The sequence below is a fragment of the Dermacentor albipictus genome, chromosome 3, assembly GCF_038994185.2.
Source record: "Dermacentor albipictus isolate Rhodes 1998 colony chromosome 3, USDA_Dalb.pri_finalv2, whole genome shotgun sequence".
NCBI lineage: Eukaryota > Metazoa > Arthropoda > Arachnida > Ixodida > Ixodidae > Dermacentor > Dermacentor albipictus.
Genome location: NC_091823.1, coordinates 137,856,266 through 137,874,645, shown reverse-complemented (window position 1 = coordinate 137,874,645; position 18,380 = coordinate 137,856,266). Strand labels below are relative to the sequence as shown.

Here is an 18,380-nt window from a genome sequence, read left to right as displayed (position 1 = left end):
GCACCGCGAAATATATTTCGCCTCTCTGGGATTTGCGGAGAACGGCCAACCGATTAGTCACAGCTTCCGCGCGGTGACTGTACACGGATACACAGCATACACAACATGAAAAAATATATATCTCGAAGACAAAGCTCAGGCAAGTCTACTTTGGTACTTCATTGGTGAAAGACGTGTGCTAAAGGTTGTATATATTTACGTGAAGTCATTTGTTTCAAGTTGGTTATTTTGCCTTCTTACTGTCAGCCGTAGCTCTTCCTGTGATGTGTTAGTGTGCGCAACATTTTAATGTAACATATTCAGATGTATTTTGTGTATTCACATGCAAGCAGCTGCAAGTGTTCATGTGTTCAAAGTTGGTTGTTACAAGGGTATGCTTAAGCCCTGCCTTTTGAGTCGCTTTGCCTTCTAGTCATAAATTTAAGGCGAAAGTGAAGAGCACAATGATCGTTTTGGTTGGATTCATATGTATAGGTTTTTTCAGATGTATTTACACTGCTAGAGTGCTGTAGGTACTAGCCTATGTCTCCAGGTTCGATGTAGTGGTGCCTTATGTACTGTAATAATGTTTCACGTGCACGCATCTTTAGTGTAAATAAAGGTACTTCAAGTTGATCAGTCTCTCTTTTGATTTTGTTTGTGTTTGGGAAAGTTACGAGCAGGCACCGGGGCATGCAAGTGTGAACAGTGAAGCAATTTCAATATATGACTAAAAATACACTAGCCCAACGAAACGTCAATCATATTTCAGTGGCGACTTCTGAAATCTCAATGGCATCTAAACTGTGCCACAATATGCTTTTCAATGCTGTGGCAATAATAACTCAACAACAGGTCAACAGAACTACCACAACGTTACTTCAACGCAGAATCAATGGTAACTCAACAACCATTCAACAAAACGAACACAACGGGCCGTCTAAGCACAATGGACTTTCAATGGTAACTTAACAATTATTCAACATTGAGGTACCCAATGGTGTTTCAATTTGATTTCAATGGCCAATATTCAAGAGTGCTCGACACTCAACCCAACAATTCTCCAACATACTCTCAATAATTCCTCAATAAAAACTCAACATTGACCAACAATATTTCAATGCCTTCTCAATATTTTTTTTGTACGGGACAGTTTGTGGAAAACGCGAATGATGGACAGAAACGCCGAAACGGTTGTACCTACGAGGGTGAATTTCATCCAAATGACCCTACACCTAAAGCAGGTTTATGATGGACTTGATACCCAGCCGGACTGGTACCCCATTTTGGCGAGGTGCCTATCCTTACCACCCTTCTAAAGTGAAGCCACATTTCTACCCACAGTATGAACGATACCTTTGCTCTGAGTGACTGTCAGTGTGCTCTCCATTCTCTGACTATGCACAATTGGTGAATATCGGGTTGTTGCTACTGTAATAAATACCATGAAAGAAAGAAAAAAAGATTCGGCGTGGTGCAGTGGTAAGATGCTTGTCTCGGAACCGTCAGGTCCGAAGTTCGAATCCTAGGCGAAAGGCATTTTTTTCTACTTTTATTTTTTTATTTTATTTCGTATTAATAATTTTACATATCCTTAAAATCGCCTCTGTCAATTTTAATCAAATATTGATCAGGAACTACAGAATTTTCGACTACAGGGCGTCACACTACAGAGAACAGAACGACAGTCACAACATCCCAAAATACGACAGACTGAAAATTTGCTGTTGTGTTTTTCAAGTAGGTGAGACGTCTATACGGCGTATACGCAGATTGCTGTCCTCTCTATTAAAAGCAACGTTGCTGAAACACGTCGTACAAGACGCTGTACGACTCGCATAACATCGAAATACAACGCCGTCACCATCCATGAGATCACCGAAAGCACGGTCGCTTTCGGTGGCGGCCTACAGATGGCAGCACAGGTAGCGCCGGTAAAGTTACAGGTGATATTATTTTGCCGTCCTCAGTTGTCGCCACATGTGCAGCAAGCACATTAGTGCTTGCTGCATTTACGCCGTCCGATGTAGTTGTTTAATCGTGTGTACGCTGTGCCGAGAGAAATTGTGGTGCATTTTGTATGCATTGAGAATCACAAAACCCCTGGGGCCGCGTATGTAGCCCGCAGTATCCTTCGTGTGGTGCGCCGATGTCGAAGATATGACCCTTCGCGCTTCCTTTGTTCCGGGCTCATGAACAGGATCTCCTCCTCTGGCACTGTTGCATCGTATCGCGCTGTACGGAAGAATTTGGTGAAAGTAGTGCTCTTACGTCCTGTAGTTGATCCGCAATTCAACAGTGTGTGCGCCGGAAGGAATGTTGGTGCAGTCGATGCCACGGCACCGGCGACACTAAAAGGAGCGTTTTCCGAGTACGCCTAGAAAGGTAAGTCCGGCGCTTGCGCGCATTCTTCCTGTCTATGGTTCGTGAAGTGTGCGTTGTTGTACGTATCGCAAGATCCGTACAACAACCGGATCCGGATTTGTAAAGCAGCAAGAATGATAAATGTGCTTTTAAAATGGTTGTTCTTCATGTCGCAGTGCACATTTAGGAAAAAGTTCCATGGAAATTGCCATAAAACGTATTCATGTTACCAACAGCTCTATCTGTGGTTTATTTACTTTCACCTATGAAGCACGCTTGCGCGGCTGGTTTTTTGATCTAAATGGGCACAAAAATTCAAGCAAAGAAAGTTACTGTTTGTGTACATAATTTTTCATTAAGAAATGGTATAGGCATTTCTAGAAGTAGTACGTCTATGTGTCGTCACAGCTAACAGCTGCGCGAGATAGCACCCGATTTCTTCGTCGACGCATGGCCAGATTTTTAGCTTGTATGGAAATTCTTCTGTTTATAGGGTGTCGTCAGATGACGTGTATTAGTGTCCTGTGTGTTTTCGTGTACTTGTAAAGGATTCCGATCTAGCAGAGAAGCCGAAATTACATAAGCAATGTTTCTTTAATCGAAAAATCTTTCTCTTTTCTGTATTGTCTCTCCAGAAATGAGGTGGTCTGTTGTAATTTTAAGCGCATCGTCCTTTGGGAGCAGTGCTTTGTTGCGCCGCATAGACAAGTTAGGTTTTGGAACGCTTTTCATGTCCTAAGGAATTTTTGATAGTACAATTCACATTTCACGTTATACAGCTGTACGTTTGTGTGAACCTTTTCATAGTAGATTCATGTTCTCTACAGTTCGATTTACGTGTTATTTAACCGCCTGTGATGTTACAATCAGATATTTGCACAACCAGTTGTAGCTTCATGTAACTGGTTGTATGAGACTTTCTTCAAAATATGACGTGATCTTTTTATATCACAAGTTTGCAATTTCAACAGGGATTACAATAAATAAGTATTTATTATTGTTTAGGGATGGCAAGATTTTGTGAACCAGAGGCACCTCCACATATGCACCTGCGGCACTTCTGCAGCCTCAACAGCACGGAAAAGTACCTGATGTGCATGCTGTGACAAGGTGTGTGCAAAGCCATTGCTGCCACTTACACGAGCTGCAGATATTGTTGGTATCATCCATGTTTGGAAACTCTCCTGAATTTTTCGTGGGTTTACAAATGTGGGCTCATTTTACAATTTTATGAATGCCATTTTAGAAAGACAATGAAGTTGTGTTGGTTAAGATGTTTTAAAGCTGTTGAGAGATTGACGGCATGACATGGTTAAAATGCATGTAAAAAATTAATTGTAATGGTACTTGTACTGCTTTATTATTAGCGATGCAATATCTCTAACGAGAACATCGGAGGGGCACTTGCTTTTAGGAAGTTTAGTCAGATAAATCCCTGAAGCAGCGTAAAGCTCTGTAATCTAAAAAAAAATGTTGTCAGTTACTGGTTTCAAGTTCGCTGCTGCTTTTCGTGCTGCACGACAAGGTAAATAATGGTTGATAATGTGTGTGTGACGTAATAGTTCTGCGCAAACACACGAGGGGGAGAGAAGTAATTAATAACGGGAAAATCAGACATCCACCCGCTCGTACCATTTGCTACAAAGGAAACCTGTATGTGTTCCTCAAAAGGAAAGCCGCACAGTTGAAGAAAAATTCGTCCTGGTCCGGGACTCGAACCCGGGACTACCGCCTTTCCGAGGCAGCCACTCTACATCTGAGATAACCAGCTGGCTAGCACATGGCAGGGCGAAGTCAAATTACTTGACAACGCGAAGCAAAAGCAAGGGTTTGACGTAATATTTTTTTCTCCTTTATTAATTACTTCTCTACACCTTGCGCGTTTCCGCAGAACTATTACGTCAGACCCTTGCCTTTGCTTCATGTTGTCGACAAATTCGACTTGGCCCGGCCATCTGCTAGCCGCCTGGTTATCTTAGGTGGTAAAGCGGCTGTCCCGGAAAGGCGGTGGTCCCGGGTTTGAGTCCCAGACCTGGACGGTTTCTTTTTTTCAACTGTGAGGCTTTCCTTTCGAGGAATCTGTACGGGTTTCTGTTATAGCAATTGCTACGAGCGGGTAGATGTGCGATTTTCGCTTTATTAATAATGTGTGTGTGTATGCAACAATGGGGGTGCTGAGAGCAAGCTTTAAAATAATGTGTGCTATGTCCCCAACAAAGAATTTAGTGTCTGCAGCATTTTTACAAAATTTTATGTTCACAGGTTGCCAGGTGTGACATAATGTACAACAATAATGTACAACACTTTTTCTGTAGATGCATTTTCATAACGTCCATTTTCTGTCTACTTGAATCGTATATTTAGAATTTGGCCCACCTTCAGTTTGATCAAGTTACATAGGTAGCCCCCTCTGAGTTAAATATAATTAGGAGCTATTGTATATATGCATGATATACCTACTCACTGTATTGTGACAGATATTTTTAGGGACGGTGTTGTGAGGCATGCATATCCTTTTACCTGTATGTCTTGCTGCAGGTTGCCCGACAAAAGCATAAATGCTTTGCCCACCTTTATTATTATGCTTTCATGTAGACTTCTAACATCTGTGCCCACATAGACTCCATGTTCTTAATTACATTTTTCTAAGTATTCACTGTTGTGCATTACATTATTGTGTTACATTACTGTGCATTACATGTTTTTCTTTGTTTTAAAAGTACAGAGAATGGTTCAAAACAAAAAGCCACGAAAGGTGGCTTAAAAGTGTATGAAGCTTGGAATTCTACATTCCATCCCCTAAAGCGCTACCAGTAGTAAAACATTCCTAATTGTCTTTTTTAGAAGCTAGCTGCCAGATACATAGTCCCATTATGAGAGTATGTTATTTTTTCTTCTTTGGTCTGACTTGTTTTGTTGAATGTTCTCCTTGTTAGTTCAGAATTTGTTTTCTTGCCACCTCATGCAATACTCCAACTGGAGCCTATGAGCTGCGTGTATAATATATAAGTATTTAAATGTTGCCAGTTTATAATGCTTCTTGAGTGCAGCGCATCATGGAGCTTGAGGCTGATCTCTTCAGATGTAAAACAAATTGCAGGTTATGAAAATGTGGTCCTACAAACTGCTGGTTACGCATGTCAGTCAGCCTGTTGCAGTGGTCACAAGTGAGAATGTAACCAGAAGCTGGGCGTGCTCGGCCATTTTGCATATGGCACAGGATAAAGCTTCACCTCTGCCATTGCTTCTCTTATAATAATGGCCTCCGAGTGTACTTGCCGAGTTATGCTTCTGGGGACACCTATTAGTTAACCTTATCAGGTAATACCATTAGCCTTATGGGTGCTATAATGTTGCAGTGCCTGCAGGATGGCCAGCGTTACAACACATTAAAATTATTGTACAAGTCATGCAATGGTATCGGGATTGGCCCACCAAGTGACAACCTTTAATTACACTATACCTGGGATCAGCTCACACAGTCAGAGAGACATCCATGCATAAGGGGAGGGGTATGGCAAATAGAGGGCGTTCGATTAATCTTTCTCACATAGATAGCTGATACATATAATCTTTCTTAAATTGGATGCTTTGTTGCTCAAAGTGAAGTTACATATAGGCATAACGTCAGCATTTCGATCCTATTTATGCTTAATGAAAGTTGCTTTGTTCAGTGTCACTTTTTATATTGTTTCGCTTGTGATTCTAAGCTCACTTGTTTTATAACTGCTGTAGGTATGGCTGGACCTGGCGAAGAAGTGTAAGCAGACCATGCTATGTTGCTGATCTGCGCTGATCTCCACATCCAAGTTGGTCCCGCGCCAGTTGGGCATCATTGTGCCTTGCTTCATTGACAAGGTGATATAATATGGTGAGCTTGTACTTCAATATCGGTATTGAAAATTATGTTAAAGGAAAAAGACAAGGATTGGTCTTTATGATAGATACACTCATGTTCTTTCTTTAAGGTGTTCTTTTGACACTGCTCTGCAAGGACAAATTTTTAGAGAATTATAACAGTCCTTTATTGCAAAGTGCCATGGCGCTAGTTTATGCGTTAAACTAGCACTCTTTCACCAAAAAAGCCTTATTTAGCACACAATTCACAAGGAAAGAAAGGAGGCAACAGGACAGAGTGCTACTAACAGTTCAGTATTATTGCTCGCACAGTGATATTGTGCAAAAGGTGAAAGGGGGAGAATAGATCTGAATACATGCTGTTCGCACAGAAACGAAAAGGACGCATCACATGGTGAGCGTGACACTTGTTTTACAATGATAAGAAGCAGTCTCACTGTCTAGTAATTCTCTGCATGGGGAGCTAGCGCTAGGTTCCTCGTCATACATATAAGAAAAGCCTCAGATATCTCTCCAGCGCTTTTGTCTTTATATTTTGTCACGATCAAGCAGCTTTCAAACATAGGTGCATGTGCGCCGAGAGCAGTGCACTACCACTGCTAACTGACCCATGCATCAAGTTTGCTTGGTCACGCTGCCAGTCATTTATACATTGGCCGGTTTATCCGATGTAGCCTCTACTGCACGAAATGGTATGTGATAGACACTGCACCTGTGTACTGTACGTGCTTTGTTACATGATTTTTTTTCAGAGATAGTGATGCAAGCCTTTTCATCATTTACATGCCTACACAACAAACCAAGCCAGCATGAGGCAACTGTTCTCGGCACGAAACAAACTTGATTCGTTAGTTTTCGTTCATTGGTGCGATCACACTAAGGCAGACAAGCTTGTAGGCTGTGCTTCTGCAATTTGTACAGCACACTGACAGCACTGGTGTGGGCCTCATCTGTGGGCTGACTGATGGCACCTTCTACAGCGCAGACCACTTGTGTTGGGCGAGGCACCAATGTTGACGTTTGTTCCCTTGTGCAAAACAGCAGTCCTAGGTTTTGAGTAGTTGTAGGAAGACAAGGTAAACACAACTTCCATGGCTTGAGTGGGCTCATTTCTCTTGGGGCATCTAGCTTTTTTTCTTGCAACTGTGCAGAGGTGCTTCCCTAGAGTCGGTGTGAAAATGGCATAGAGTTGTTCATTCGGGAACTCCTGAACAATGATCTGCTGTAGTTAGGGCTTTGCGAAAATGCACTGCCTACCAATTGGTAGAAGGTGCATTATTCAGCCACTGATTTCCTGTTGGCATGCTGTCAGTAATTTCTTGGCTTGCCGAATTATCTTGACGCCCCACGCTGATGATGCTACCGATGTCTTCACGTGCAGACTTTTCAGGATGAGGTTTTTTGCTTTGCAAATGTTGTTGAAAGGTAGGTGGTGCTTACAGGTAGCTATTCTAGATATTAGTGGAATGAATTGGCCCATCTTGCTTCATCAAACATCGTCACGCCGACATCAGTTGCACAAACAAAAAACCTGGCCTACTCGCAGCGTCGTGCACGAAGAAACAAACAAATCAGCTGCTGGATTGTCTTGACATGGCATACTAAGCTGAGACCGGAACTGCTGTAGCTACAAACCAGGCAGAGACGATGATGATGAGCAGGGATTTGCAGTAGCGCCACTTCGTGGGGCAGCAAGGAGGCTCCGTTCAAAACAAAAATGTCGTTCAGCAAGTAGAACCATGCAACGGTCAGAGTCGGTGCATGGTGCTCTCGATCAAGTTGGCTCAAGGAGTGTCCGAAAAATCAGACGAGAGGTTGCAAGGCGTCCGAACTTTCGGAAGTTGTTATACATTATGGTCCATGGGGAGAATGGGGGTGCCGTAAAGCAGACCGAGTAATCAAGTTAGAATTTTCTGAGTCCGGAAAATCAGTCGGCGACTGTACCTATACCTATGTGTCTATGTATACCTAGGTGCAACAGTGTTTGCTATGATCTGTGCAAGAATTGCTGTTGCCCGTACATGCCCAACATGTCGGGTGTCAAGTTGTAAAATACCTTGCAAAAGTGATCTATGGAAAAATACCGCTTCTGCTATATTTCGCTTTTGCAAGAAATTTTGCGGCTGCTGGCACCTACCTTAAAAGGCTTTATATGGTCTTCGCATGGCCAGGGCCTTCTACTTTTGTGAGTTTGCTTATCTCGAAATTTACCTCGGTTTTTATAACTTCAAGTTGGCGGGATCCCTAGTCTCCTTTAACGTGTACCCAATAGACCTTACATTGGGGTTTTAGCATTTCCCTGCCATCTAAATGCAGCCATTGTGGCCGGGATTCAATCCCATGCCCTCTGCCTGAGCAGCGCAATGTCAAAGCCAGTACACTATGGTATTTTGCTGGCAGAAGGGTTTAGTTTCTGAATAATTTATTATCTCAACCTGTCGGTGTTGTTTTTAAAGGTATTTCATGTTTGTATTCTGTTGCTTCAATACTAGTAATTATTGCTAATCAAACGATGTGTCCATCTTTTTCCTATAACACTTGCTTCAATCGCCTGCTAATTATGACAGCTTATTCCCCCACAGTAATCCATGTTCCCTTGAAACATAGGCATTGCATGAAACCACATATTTTTCAATAAGATTTATTCATTATCTCCTATGACCGGAATGCTGAACCTTTCTTATCTGTGGGAACATAGGCGAATTTGCCTATGTGCCAACCTGTTGCATGAGTCAAGATAAATTATTGGCTTTACTTTTTCAGGTGCCCTGCTCGCTCTCACCCAAGCAACCCACTCCAGCGGTCTTCTCTCGGCAGACTGGATGCATCGAAATACCGTTAGAAGGTCCAATAAACAGTGCTTGGGACATTTAGGACATGCTTTTTTTTAAGCCGGATGACTTCAGGCTTAATGAAGGCTCAAGTTGGTGTACAGAAATACCTACGTAAAGTATACTTGTCTTTATCACTTACAAGTACATGCCAATGCTTTGCCTGACATTTTTCACCCAAAAATTACGCCTTACTGTGGATTTGTGAACAAACCATTATAACAAAAAGCACTGCATTAAAACGAGTACAAGCAATCGAACAAATACTAAATCTGCAAGAATTACATTTGCATACTTGTAGTAAATAAGAAAATGAGGTACAGTCTTCTTCAGGGTGCATTTTCTTGTAGGTCATACATAGAGAACGTACTCGTGGGTCATACAAAACTTGTTCATGATGTATCACATCAGTGTTTGTAGTGCTAATCAATTTATGCCGAAAATTGTGTTCATCTTCGTATCAAGCAATGTACCAGGCAAACCTACATGTGAAAGTGGCATTCTTTTTGCAAACATAATGCAGATCTACTTCTCTTCAATGCTGATCGCAAATACACAAATGTACAAGCTAGGTTTAAGAGTAAATTATATTAAGCAACATCAATCCATTCTGAAAGGACCAGGTATGAATGCAGCAAAATATAGGTCTGAACAGGGGCAAACAGGTCTGGGTTAGATAGGACGGGATTAAACGGGTCAGGATTAAACAGGATTTAAACGGGTCAGGAACAAACAGGATTTAAACGGGTCAGGTTTAAACAGGATTTAAACGGGTCAGGTTTAAACAGGAATAAACAGGATTTAAACAGGTCAGGACTGAACAGGATCAAACGGGGTCCCGTTCCATAACCCTATTTGATGAAACCCGTTTGAAAACAAATAGGATTTTCTAGTAGGGAAGGTCGCCACTGACGTACTATGTCATGGCCTCTGCCCTCTGTTGATGGTAGTGTGACCGTAATTCTGTCAGCAAGTGTTCGTGGAATCGAGAGTTCTGAAAGTAACAATGTATGACGCTGAGTGCCAATTCATGCTTACGAATGACACCATTGTTGTTTTATTCAACTTACAGCCCACACCGTGTAACACATCACTGTAAAAATTTACAATAATTACTCAAGCGCATAAACATGCCACACTGACTCGATATTGCGCGCCTGCTGAATTTTTTAATCGTATGACTTTGAGAATGTTAGCGAAATTCACAGCTTGCTTGCATTAAGTACCGCAATTCATTTGTGAACAACCATATAAGGTACAGTCACGGGCTAACTTTAAAAGTGATACGGCAGTACGCATGGCTGTTACTTTAGTGGCCTAACTTCTCATCGTCACATTCGCCCATGATTAGTGTAGGGTGCACGTGTTAGAGAATTTTAAACATTACTGGCTTGGAACCACATGAATATATATTTTATTGCTCTTACACTTAGCTTTCTAAAGTAGCCAAACGACGTTTCCCACCTTGAAACTTGACACCAGCACGCTCCTGGCAGCTTGCTGCATTCGAAAATTTCGAAATTGCGAATTTCGAAATTGCATTCGAAAATTCGAAACTTGTGAAGAATGCTGTCGCTCTAAGTACCTGATCCTAGTGACTTCAGCCCGACATCGAAATGTTTCATAAATAGAGCTACGAGTACAAATAACTGATGTCTCACAACGTCGCCCGAGCAACGCCGACGCCGCGTTCAGACGCTGGGCACGCCTGGAGGCAAGCCTAGGCGAGCTACCGCCCGCCAGGCCTAACAATACCCAAGCCCTAAGAATCACTTTTCGCCAAGCATGGAGGTCCAGGTCGACGGAGAGGAGATATCTCCTGAGGAATTCGGTGAAGATGCCGGCTGGTGCATGATCGGCTCCAAAAGCCGGTCCGGCCCCAGCGCATCGCGGGATAGACCTAAGAACGAAGCCTACTCCCGCACCGGCGAGGGAGACGGTCGACAACCGCCACGACGCTCACGGAACGTAAAACAACAAATACTCAAGGCCAGCAGAATGCCGGCTCTCCCGAGGAACGGCATCAAGATCGTCGTTAGACCCAAGGGCGGCCTCAACACCGCAACGATTGGCGCAGTCAGGATTGCCTCAGCTATATACCGGGCTGCAGGAGTGTCCGATCAAGACGCCAGCGAAGACACCGTCTGCCCCAACACCCAGCAAAATATCGTCGTTATCAGCACACCCAGCAGCACCAATGCAGAAAAATACAGGAAGCTCGAGGTCATCAGGATCGGCGACCGCCAATACGAAGTCAACGCCTATGAAACGGCGCCCGATCATACGGCCAAGGGGGTCATCCGAGGCATACCACTCGAAGAAGACTCCAGGACAATTAACTCCAAGATCGTGAACGACAGGAACCCGACAGCCCTGGCAGCCAAGCGTCTTAGCAACACGACCACAGTCATCATCGCCTTTGAAGGCCTAAAAGTGCCCACTCTCGTCAGGTATGGAAGCACTCTGCTTCGCTGTTCGCTGTACAGGAAGCAGGTCGACATCTGTCACCAATGCGGTAGACTGGGGCACCGTATGGACGTCTGCCCAAATCCCCAGGACAAGATCTGCAGGGGCTGCGGTGCCAAGAACCCAGACCCCAATCACCAGTGCACGCCACACTGCCGCTTATGCGGAGGGAAATACCCTACGGCAGACAAATCCTGCCGAGCAAAATTCAAGACCCCGTATATAGTTAAGAAACGAAGATGGGAAAGGAAAAGAGCCGAAGCGGAAGCAGAACTCGAGGCGGTCAAGGAATCCGGAGAAGATCAAGCCCCCGCCCTGCAAAAGCCAAGATCCAGATCCAGAGGCCGGGCCAGGTCCAGATCGACGTCGGCTACCGGGACCCCTCGTTCCCGCCAGCACAGCCACTCGAGGAGCAGAGCTCGCAGTCGCACCCCAGGACCGGGCCGAGCCAGGTCCAGATCCATCCAGGCCCTCCCAGAAAAGGTGAGCTGGGCAGACGCGGTCAAGGGTGCGCCAAGGCGCGGGGTATACGGAGTAACTGCCTCAGAACCGCAAGTCACAAAAAACATAGACAATGAGATAATTGCAGAAATAAAACGTGAGAACGCCATGCTCAAGAGCCTTGTACAACAGCTAACCCAAGAGGTACGCGAACTGAGAAAGGTCGCGCCTCCCGCGCAAATCCCCATACCCACTCCCGTCAGTACTCCTGCTCCGAGCAACAATGGCGAGGAACCGGACAAAGCAACCCCACCCGCGAAAAAGCGAGCCGTACAAAGCCAAGACACCAGCCGCGCCGAACAGGCTAGATCGGAAATAAAAGCCATGCTTACCGAACTACAAAGTGCAATCGGCACTCTGTTTTCCGCCATATCCGGCCTCACAACCAGGGTGGTCAAGCTCGAAGAATGTGCGATGTGGGCACCGTCTCTGTCGCAATCACCACAGCCAAACATGGGAACTCATAATATAAATCCCGTAATCTCAGACGTTCCCATGGTGGCACCGCCCCCCGTGCACCGCTCCAGTTTTTCAACAGCTTCTTCTTCAAGACTCCAGGATGGCCAGACACGATAAAGAGTTATTGGTCTGGCAGTGGAACTGCAGAGGTATAGCCGGGAAAATACCTGTCCTACAACAATACGTAAGAAACATCCAACCCAAACCCGATGTGATAATGCTTCAAGAAACCGTGGGCGCGTCGGCCAACATCCCGGGCTACCACGCCCTCGTCCCTAAATTCCAAAACGATAGGGGCATTGCCACACTAATCAGAAAGGGTCTAGTACCCATTGAACATGAGATTACAGGCCCGCAGGCCGAGCATATAATGATAGAAATTATTCCTAACAGAACGCAAAAGAATAGCATCTTCATATTGAACATATACAGTAGCCTATCCAAAAGACGGCAGCGTTTTCTCTCCATGCTCAAAAAGGCAGCCGAGCTCGCCGGCCTGAACCCGCTAATAGTGGGTGGGGATTTCAACGCGCCGTGCCATGCCTGGGGATACGGCCACACCACAACCAAGGGCAAACAGTTATGGCAGGACTCGCAAGACTTGGGATACACGATCATCACGGATTCCAGCGCCCCAACGCGTATGGGCAATTCGGTTGCAAGAGATACCACACCGGACTTAACAATGGTCAAAAACATCGAGAGGGCTACCTGGAGAAACACCCTAGAAGACCTAGGTAGCGACCACATGATCATCGAGATCACGATTCCCCGAGCGGGAACCACCCTCCCAGTCAAAAGCTTCAAATGGACAGACTGGGACAAGTTCCGCAAGCACCGGGATATCAGGCAAGACGACGAGCCAATCGGTGAAATTGACAGATGGATCGCAGACTTGACCAGGGATATCGGGGAGGCCACGCAAACCATCACTCCCAATTTCCTGACGGAGAAGATGGACAGTCGCCTCGCCCACCTCTGGGAAGCCAAGAAATCCATAAAAAACCGATGGCAAGGCCAGCGGTTCAATCGAAAGCTGAGAAAAAAGATAGCCGACTTAAACAAACAAATCGAAGAGCACTGCAACACCTTGAGCAAGCAACAGTGGGACGAAGTCTGCAATGCCGCGGATGGCCAACTCCACAACGGAAATACGTGGCAACTGCTGAGGCACCTACTGGGCGAAACCCAGTGCAAATCCAAGCAAAGAGCCGACATGCAGAGACTTCTGCACAAAGAAAAAGGGGCGGTGAGCGAGAAGCAAATCGTCATGAAACTCTGCGACAAATACCTCCCGCAACGACCGACGGTCGAGCACCGCCGGTACACTGGCAGTCCTAGTCCCAAGTTAGATGAAGACTTCAGTGAGGCGGAAATCAGAACGGCACTCCAAGGACTCAACAGCAAGTCAGCCCCAGGACCGGACAGGGTTAACAACAAAACGCTCAAAAACTTGGACGACAAATCTGTTACCAAACTCACGGGCTATATGAACAAGTTCTGGAGAGAAGGCCGCATCCCGGAGCAGTGGAAGAAGTCCAATGCTATCCTCATACCCAAGCACGGAAAGCCGTTGAGTTTGGAGAACCTAAGCCCAATCTCTCTCACGTCGTGCGTGGGTAAGGTCTTGGAACACGCCTTCCTGAACCGTATCAACAGCCATCTAGAAGAGACGGAAGCCTACCCCCACACCATGACAGGCTTCCGATCCCGCCTGTCCACGCAGGACGTCATGTTACAACTAAAGAACCAGATTCTTGACGACAAGACAAGAAACACCAGAGCCATCCTAGGACTAGACCTGGAGAAAGCATTCGACAACGTCACTCACGAGTCGATCCTTAAACAAGTGTCTAATCTGAACCTGGGGGAAAGGTCCTACAACTACGTGAGGGACTTTCTGAACGATCGCAAAGCCACCCTCATGGTTGGCGACCTCGAGTCCGAAGAACGAGCCCAGGGAAGTGCAGGTACCCCCCAGGGCTCAGTTATATCTCCGCTCCTTTTCAACTTAGTCATGCTGGGTCTCCCCAGCAAACTACGCGAAATAGAAGGAATCCACCACGCTATATATGCAGACGATATAACGATATGGGCAGACCGCGGCAGTGATGGGCAAATTGAACACGCACTACAAACGGCCATGAACAAAGTGGAAGAGTACCTCCAAGGAACGGGCCTCAAATGCTCCCCGAGCAAGTCCGAACTACTCCTTTACCGGCCCACGCGCAGAGGCATGCCACCAAAGAGCTACACAGGACCCCGGGAGTACGAGGAAATCCGCCTGTACACCCAAGACGGAAACGCAATCCCCAAAGTGAACAAGATCAAAATCCTCGGAATGATCATTGAGGCCAACGGAGCTAACGGTGAAACCGTGAGGAAGATCGAAGGCAAAGTCATCAGCGCCACGAGACTCATAAAGAGAATAACCAATAGACACGCGGGCATGAAGGAAGACAACGTCATTCGACTGATCCACTCATTCGTTGTCAGCCACATCGCCTATGTAGCCGCCTACCACAACTGGTACGTCGCGGAAAAGAACAAGATTAACACGCTCATAAGGAAAACGTACAAGATAGCCCTGGGCCTACCGGAATCGACGAGCACCGAGCTCCTGACTCAGCTGGGCATATACAACACCATAGAAGAAATAGCCGAAGCACAACGCATCTCGCAGCTCGAACGCCTGTCGACCACCACGACGGGAAGACACATTATGAACACGCTCGGCATAACGTACCACAACCAGCACGGCCAGAAAATGCAAATCCCCAACAAAATCAGAGAGACCATTACGGTGGCAACCATCCCAAGAAACGTGCACCCCGATTACAACCGAGGTAGACGGAAGGCAAGAGCCGAGGCTCTGCTCCGTTCATTCGGCAGGGACAGAAACGCGCGCTTTGTCGACGCAGCCGAATATGCGAACGGCCAAACATACGCCGCCGTAGTCATAGACGCAGAATCAAAAATCAGAACCACATGTAGTGTATACACCAGACACTCAGAAATAGCGGAGGAAGTAGCGATTGCGCTAGCCCTCACAGAACAGGAATGCGAAGTCGTACTAAGTGACTCGCAAACGGCAGTAAAGAATTATGCCAAAGGTCTAATTTCCAAGGAAGCCATGTCCATTCTGGCCAAAGCGGGCAGATCCAAAACCGCGAGCTCGAGGACCATATGGTTCCCCGCGCACGTCACCACGGAAGGCGACGCGCTCCCGAACCTAAACGAGACGGCGCACCGGACGGCGCGAGACATGACCCGCCGCGCCGAACAGGGCAACGCCTCTCGCACGGTAGCGAACGCTTCTCGAGCGGAACGGGACAGGCTCACAAGATACAACGACATCACCAGTGCATATTTGAACGCCAGAAGGATATACCCCCCGCCGAGTCCCAAATTGAACAGGAGGCAGGCCGTCGCCTGGCGACAACTCCAGACAAATACGTTCCCTAATCCATTCCGTCTCAAACGCATCTTCCCAGATAAGCATCAGGACGACACGTGCAAATTGTGCCAGGAAGGACCAGCAACACTCAAACACATGCTGTGGGAGTGCAGTGTAGTTATAGGAGGGATGGCAGTTACTCCGGAGACCCTGTCGTCGAGGTGGGCCGCCGCTCTGCGCAGCTCAGACCTCGGAATCCAGACGTGGGCAGTCCAGCAAGCCCGTGAGGCGGCGTTGAGGCAGGGCCTTGACGTTCCTCCATGGGAGACCTGAGCCCGGGTCGCGTTAAACCTTGCCGGACGTACAAGAAAGTTGTATCCATCCATCCATCCTTACACTTAGCTCTGTTTGTAGCCACACAGAGGTTGAGTAAGCAAGCTAGAACTGCAGTGCAAAACTTGTGAAGAATGCTGTCGCTCTAAGTACCTGATCCTAGTGACTTCAGCCCGACATCGAAATGTTTCATAAATAGAGCTACGAGTACAAATAACTGATGTCGTTTATTTATTTAGCGCAATGAATTCCCGGCAATAACATTATTAAAATGGAAACATGCACTACGGAATAGCACAAGTGCCACTCCTTTAACAGTCACGAATGAATGACGTGGAAGCTTACGCCTCGCCATCGCACAACCATGATGCGAGTGTCGATATCCAGCCACAATCTCGCTGAAGCGTTACGCTGTGATCTCGTATGGTCGCGTCCTTCGGGCTTATAGGGTAACGTGGTTGCACCTCCAGAAGAGCGCCGATTGTCTCGCTCACTGCCATAATTCGCAAGCTGTGCCTACAGTGATGCGGCACAGACATCTTTCTGAAAGGAAATGCACGGCATGAAACGTAGTGGCAACTTCAGCTCAGCGCTCTACTTATGGTATCTTCGACTGGTCGCGTCCATCCGCCGAAGCAGGGTCGGGAAGATCCGGCGTTTCCCGAGCTCAGAGGTAGAGGACAAGCGCGCAAGCCGAACGGGCAACTCACTCTCGGAGGAGGAAATGGCAAATGCGAAACCACGTCTGTACTGCCAACGTCCGATGGTTCGTCCATCTAAAGCTCCTGACGCTGTCGGAAAAACCGGCGGACGCGCCTGTGGGATGAGCGTTCGTCGAGACGCCAGCATGTAGTGGCCTAGGTTGCCAAGGTTACGGTGGGCCGTCGCCAACAGCATCGACAACCAGTCGAACGCAGAGCGCGCACTCTCTTTCAACCAGCCGAAGACAACACCACTCGCGAGAGCACTCCAGAGCGCTTAGAAACGACCAGCCGAAGATGGCATTAGAGACCACAACAAAGTTGCGGCAAGCTAGCAAGAAAACATGTCATAACTGAAGGCTGATGCCAGATATTTTTTTCAGCCGTGGCTAAGCTCGGCCCAAAGCCATGTACGCGGCCACTCCCTGTCCAATGAAAAGCGACCGGAAGTGACGCGACAACTCGGCGCGCGGCAGGTCTGGAAGGCCGAAGCTGCTCTATCATCGCTTGCACTGCGTTGCTACAAGAGATGGATTGTCTCGTTTTGGCATTTGTACGCGTCTCACGCTGTCCCAAATGATTTTAAACACGTGATTGGTTTTCTGTGTGGTGTAGACAAATACGTGGCCAGAGCGTTGTGAATTATCCGTTACCCATCTCAAAGCAAAGCGTTGGTACGCACTGGCATAGAGTTTCCTACAAACATTACTAGAAGCAACTCTGGCGCTGCAGTCGTTGTCCTACCATGGGAATGAAGGAAGTGCATGGATTCTTCTGATCTTCGTGCTTGTGGATTCAGACGTTCTTGTGGCTTTGTATATTACGCTGTATAAATCTTATTGTCATATATTTCAGCGCAATCTATATTCTTCGACGTACAGAAGACGCCGGCAACGCGTACATTTGCTATTAATTGCAACGATTGAGCTTGTCCAGCTGAGAAAATTGAAACGCGCCAAGCGTCTCAAGGCACTGGCATGCCCGCGATAAATTCATAAGGGCGTTTCATTCATTGAGGGCGTGTTCGTGGCTTAACGGTTTCAATATTAGGCTTCTGTGCTAGAGTCCCTGTGTTCGAATCCTGCCGTCGGGCAATTTTAATGATGTTTATTAAATTATTGAAAATGAGGACATTACAAAGCCACAAAACCGGTTTGAAGCCAAAGGACGAAGTTTAGGTAAATCCATGTGCTTCCCATAATTCCCATGCTGGGACAACCACTCCCATTGCAGCTCCCATAGACACTAATGCCAGAGTTCCCCGCATTTTTCGTAGGAAACTCTATGCACACTGGAAGATGGATCCATGGAGGCAGAAACGAGTTGCTGCAACGTACCCGGTGTAGGCGGCTGGTAGTACTCTAATGACTAAAAAATTCAGGCAAGTGTCCGTTTATTTGGTGTTTGTTTTGTTTTGTTACATCTTATTGTTGGTTCTAGAAATGTTTCATTATAATCTTTTAGCATAATTCACTAATGTAGGCGCAAGAG

The 18,380-nt window shown here is 46.4% G+C and overlaps 1 long non-coding RNA gene across 1 annotated transcript; it reads left to right on the top strand.

Moving 5' to 3' along the window:
- Nucleotides 1-1,736: 1,736 nt before the first annotated feature.
- Nucleotides 1,737-9,069, top strand: LOC139057934 (uncharacterized). The gene is made up of 4 exons (XR_011513104.1): nt 1,737-2,364; nt 3,349-3,453; nt 6,079-6,214; nt 8,965-9,069. It is a non-coding gene; the product is annotated as an uncharacterized lncRNA (long non-coding RNA).
- The last annotated feature ends 9,311 nt before the right edge of the window (nt 9,070-18,380 follow it).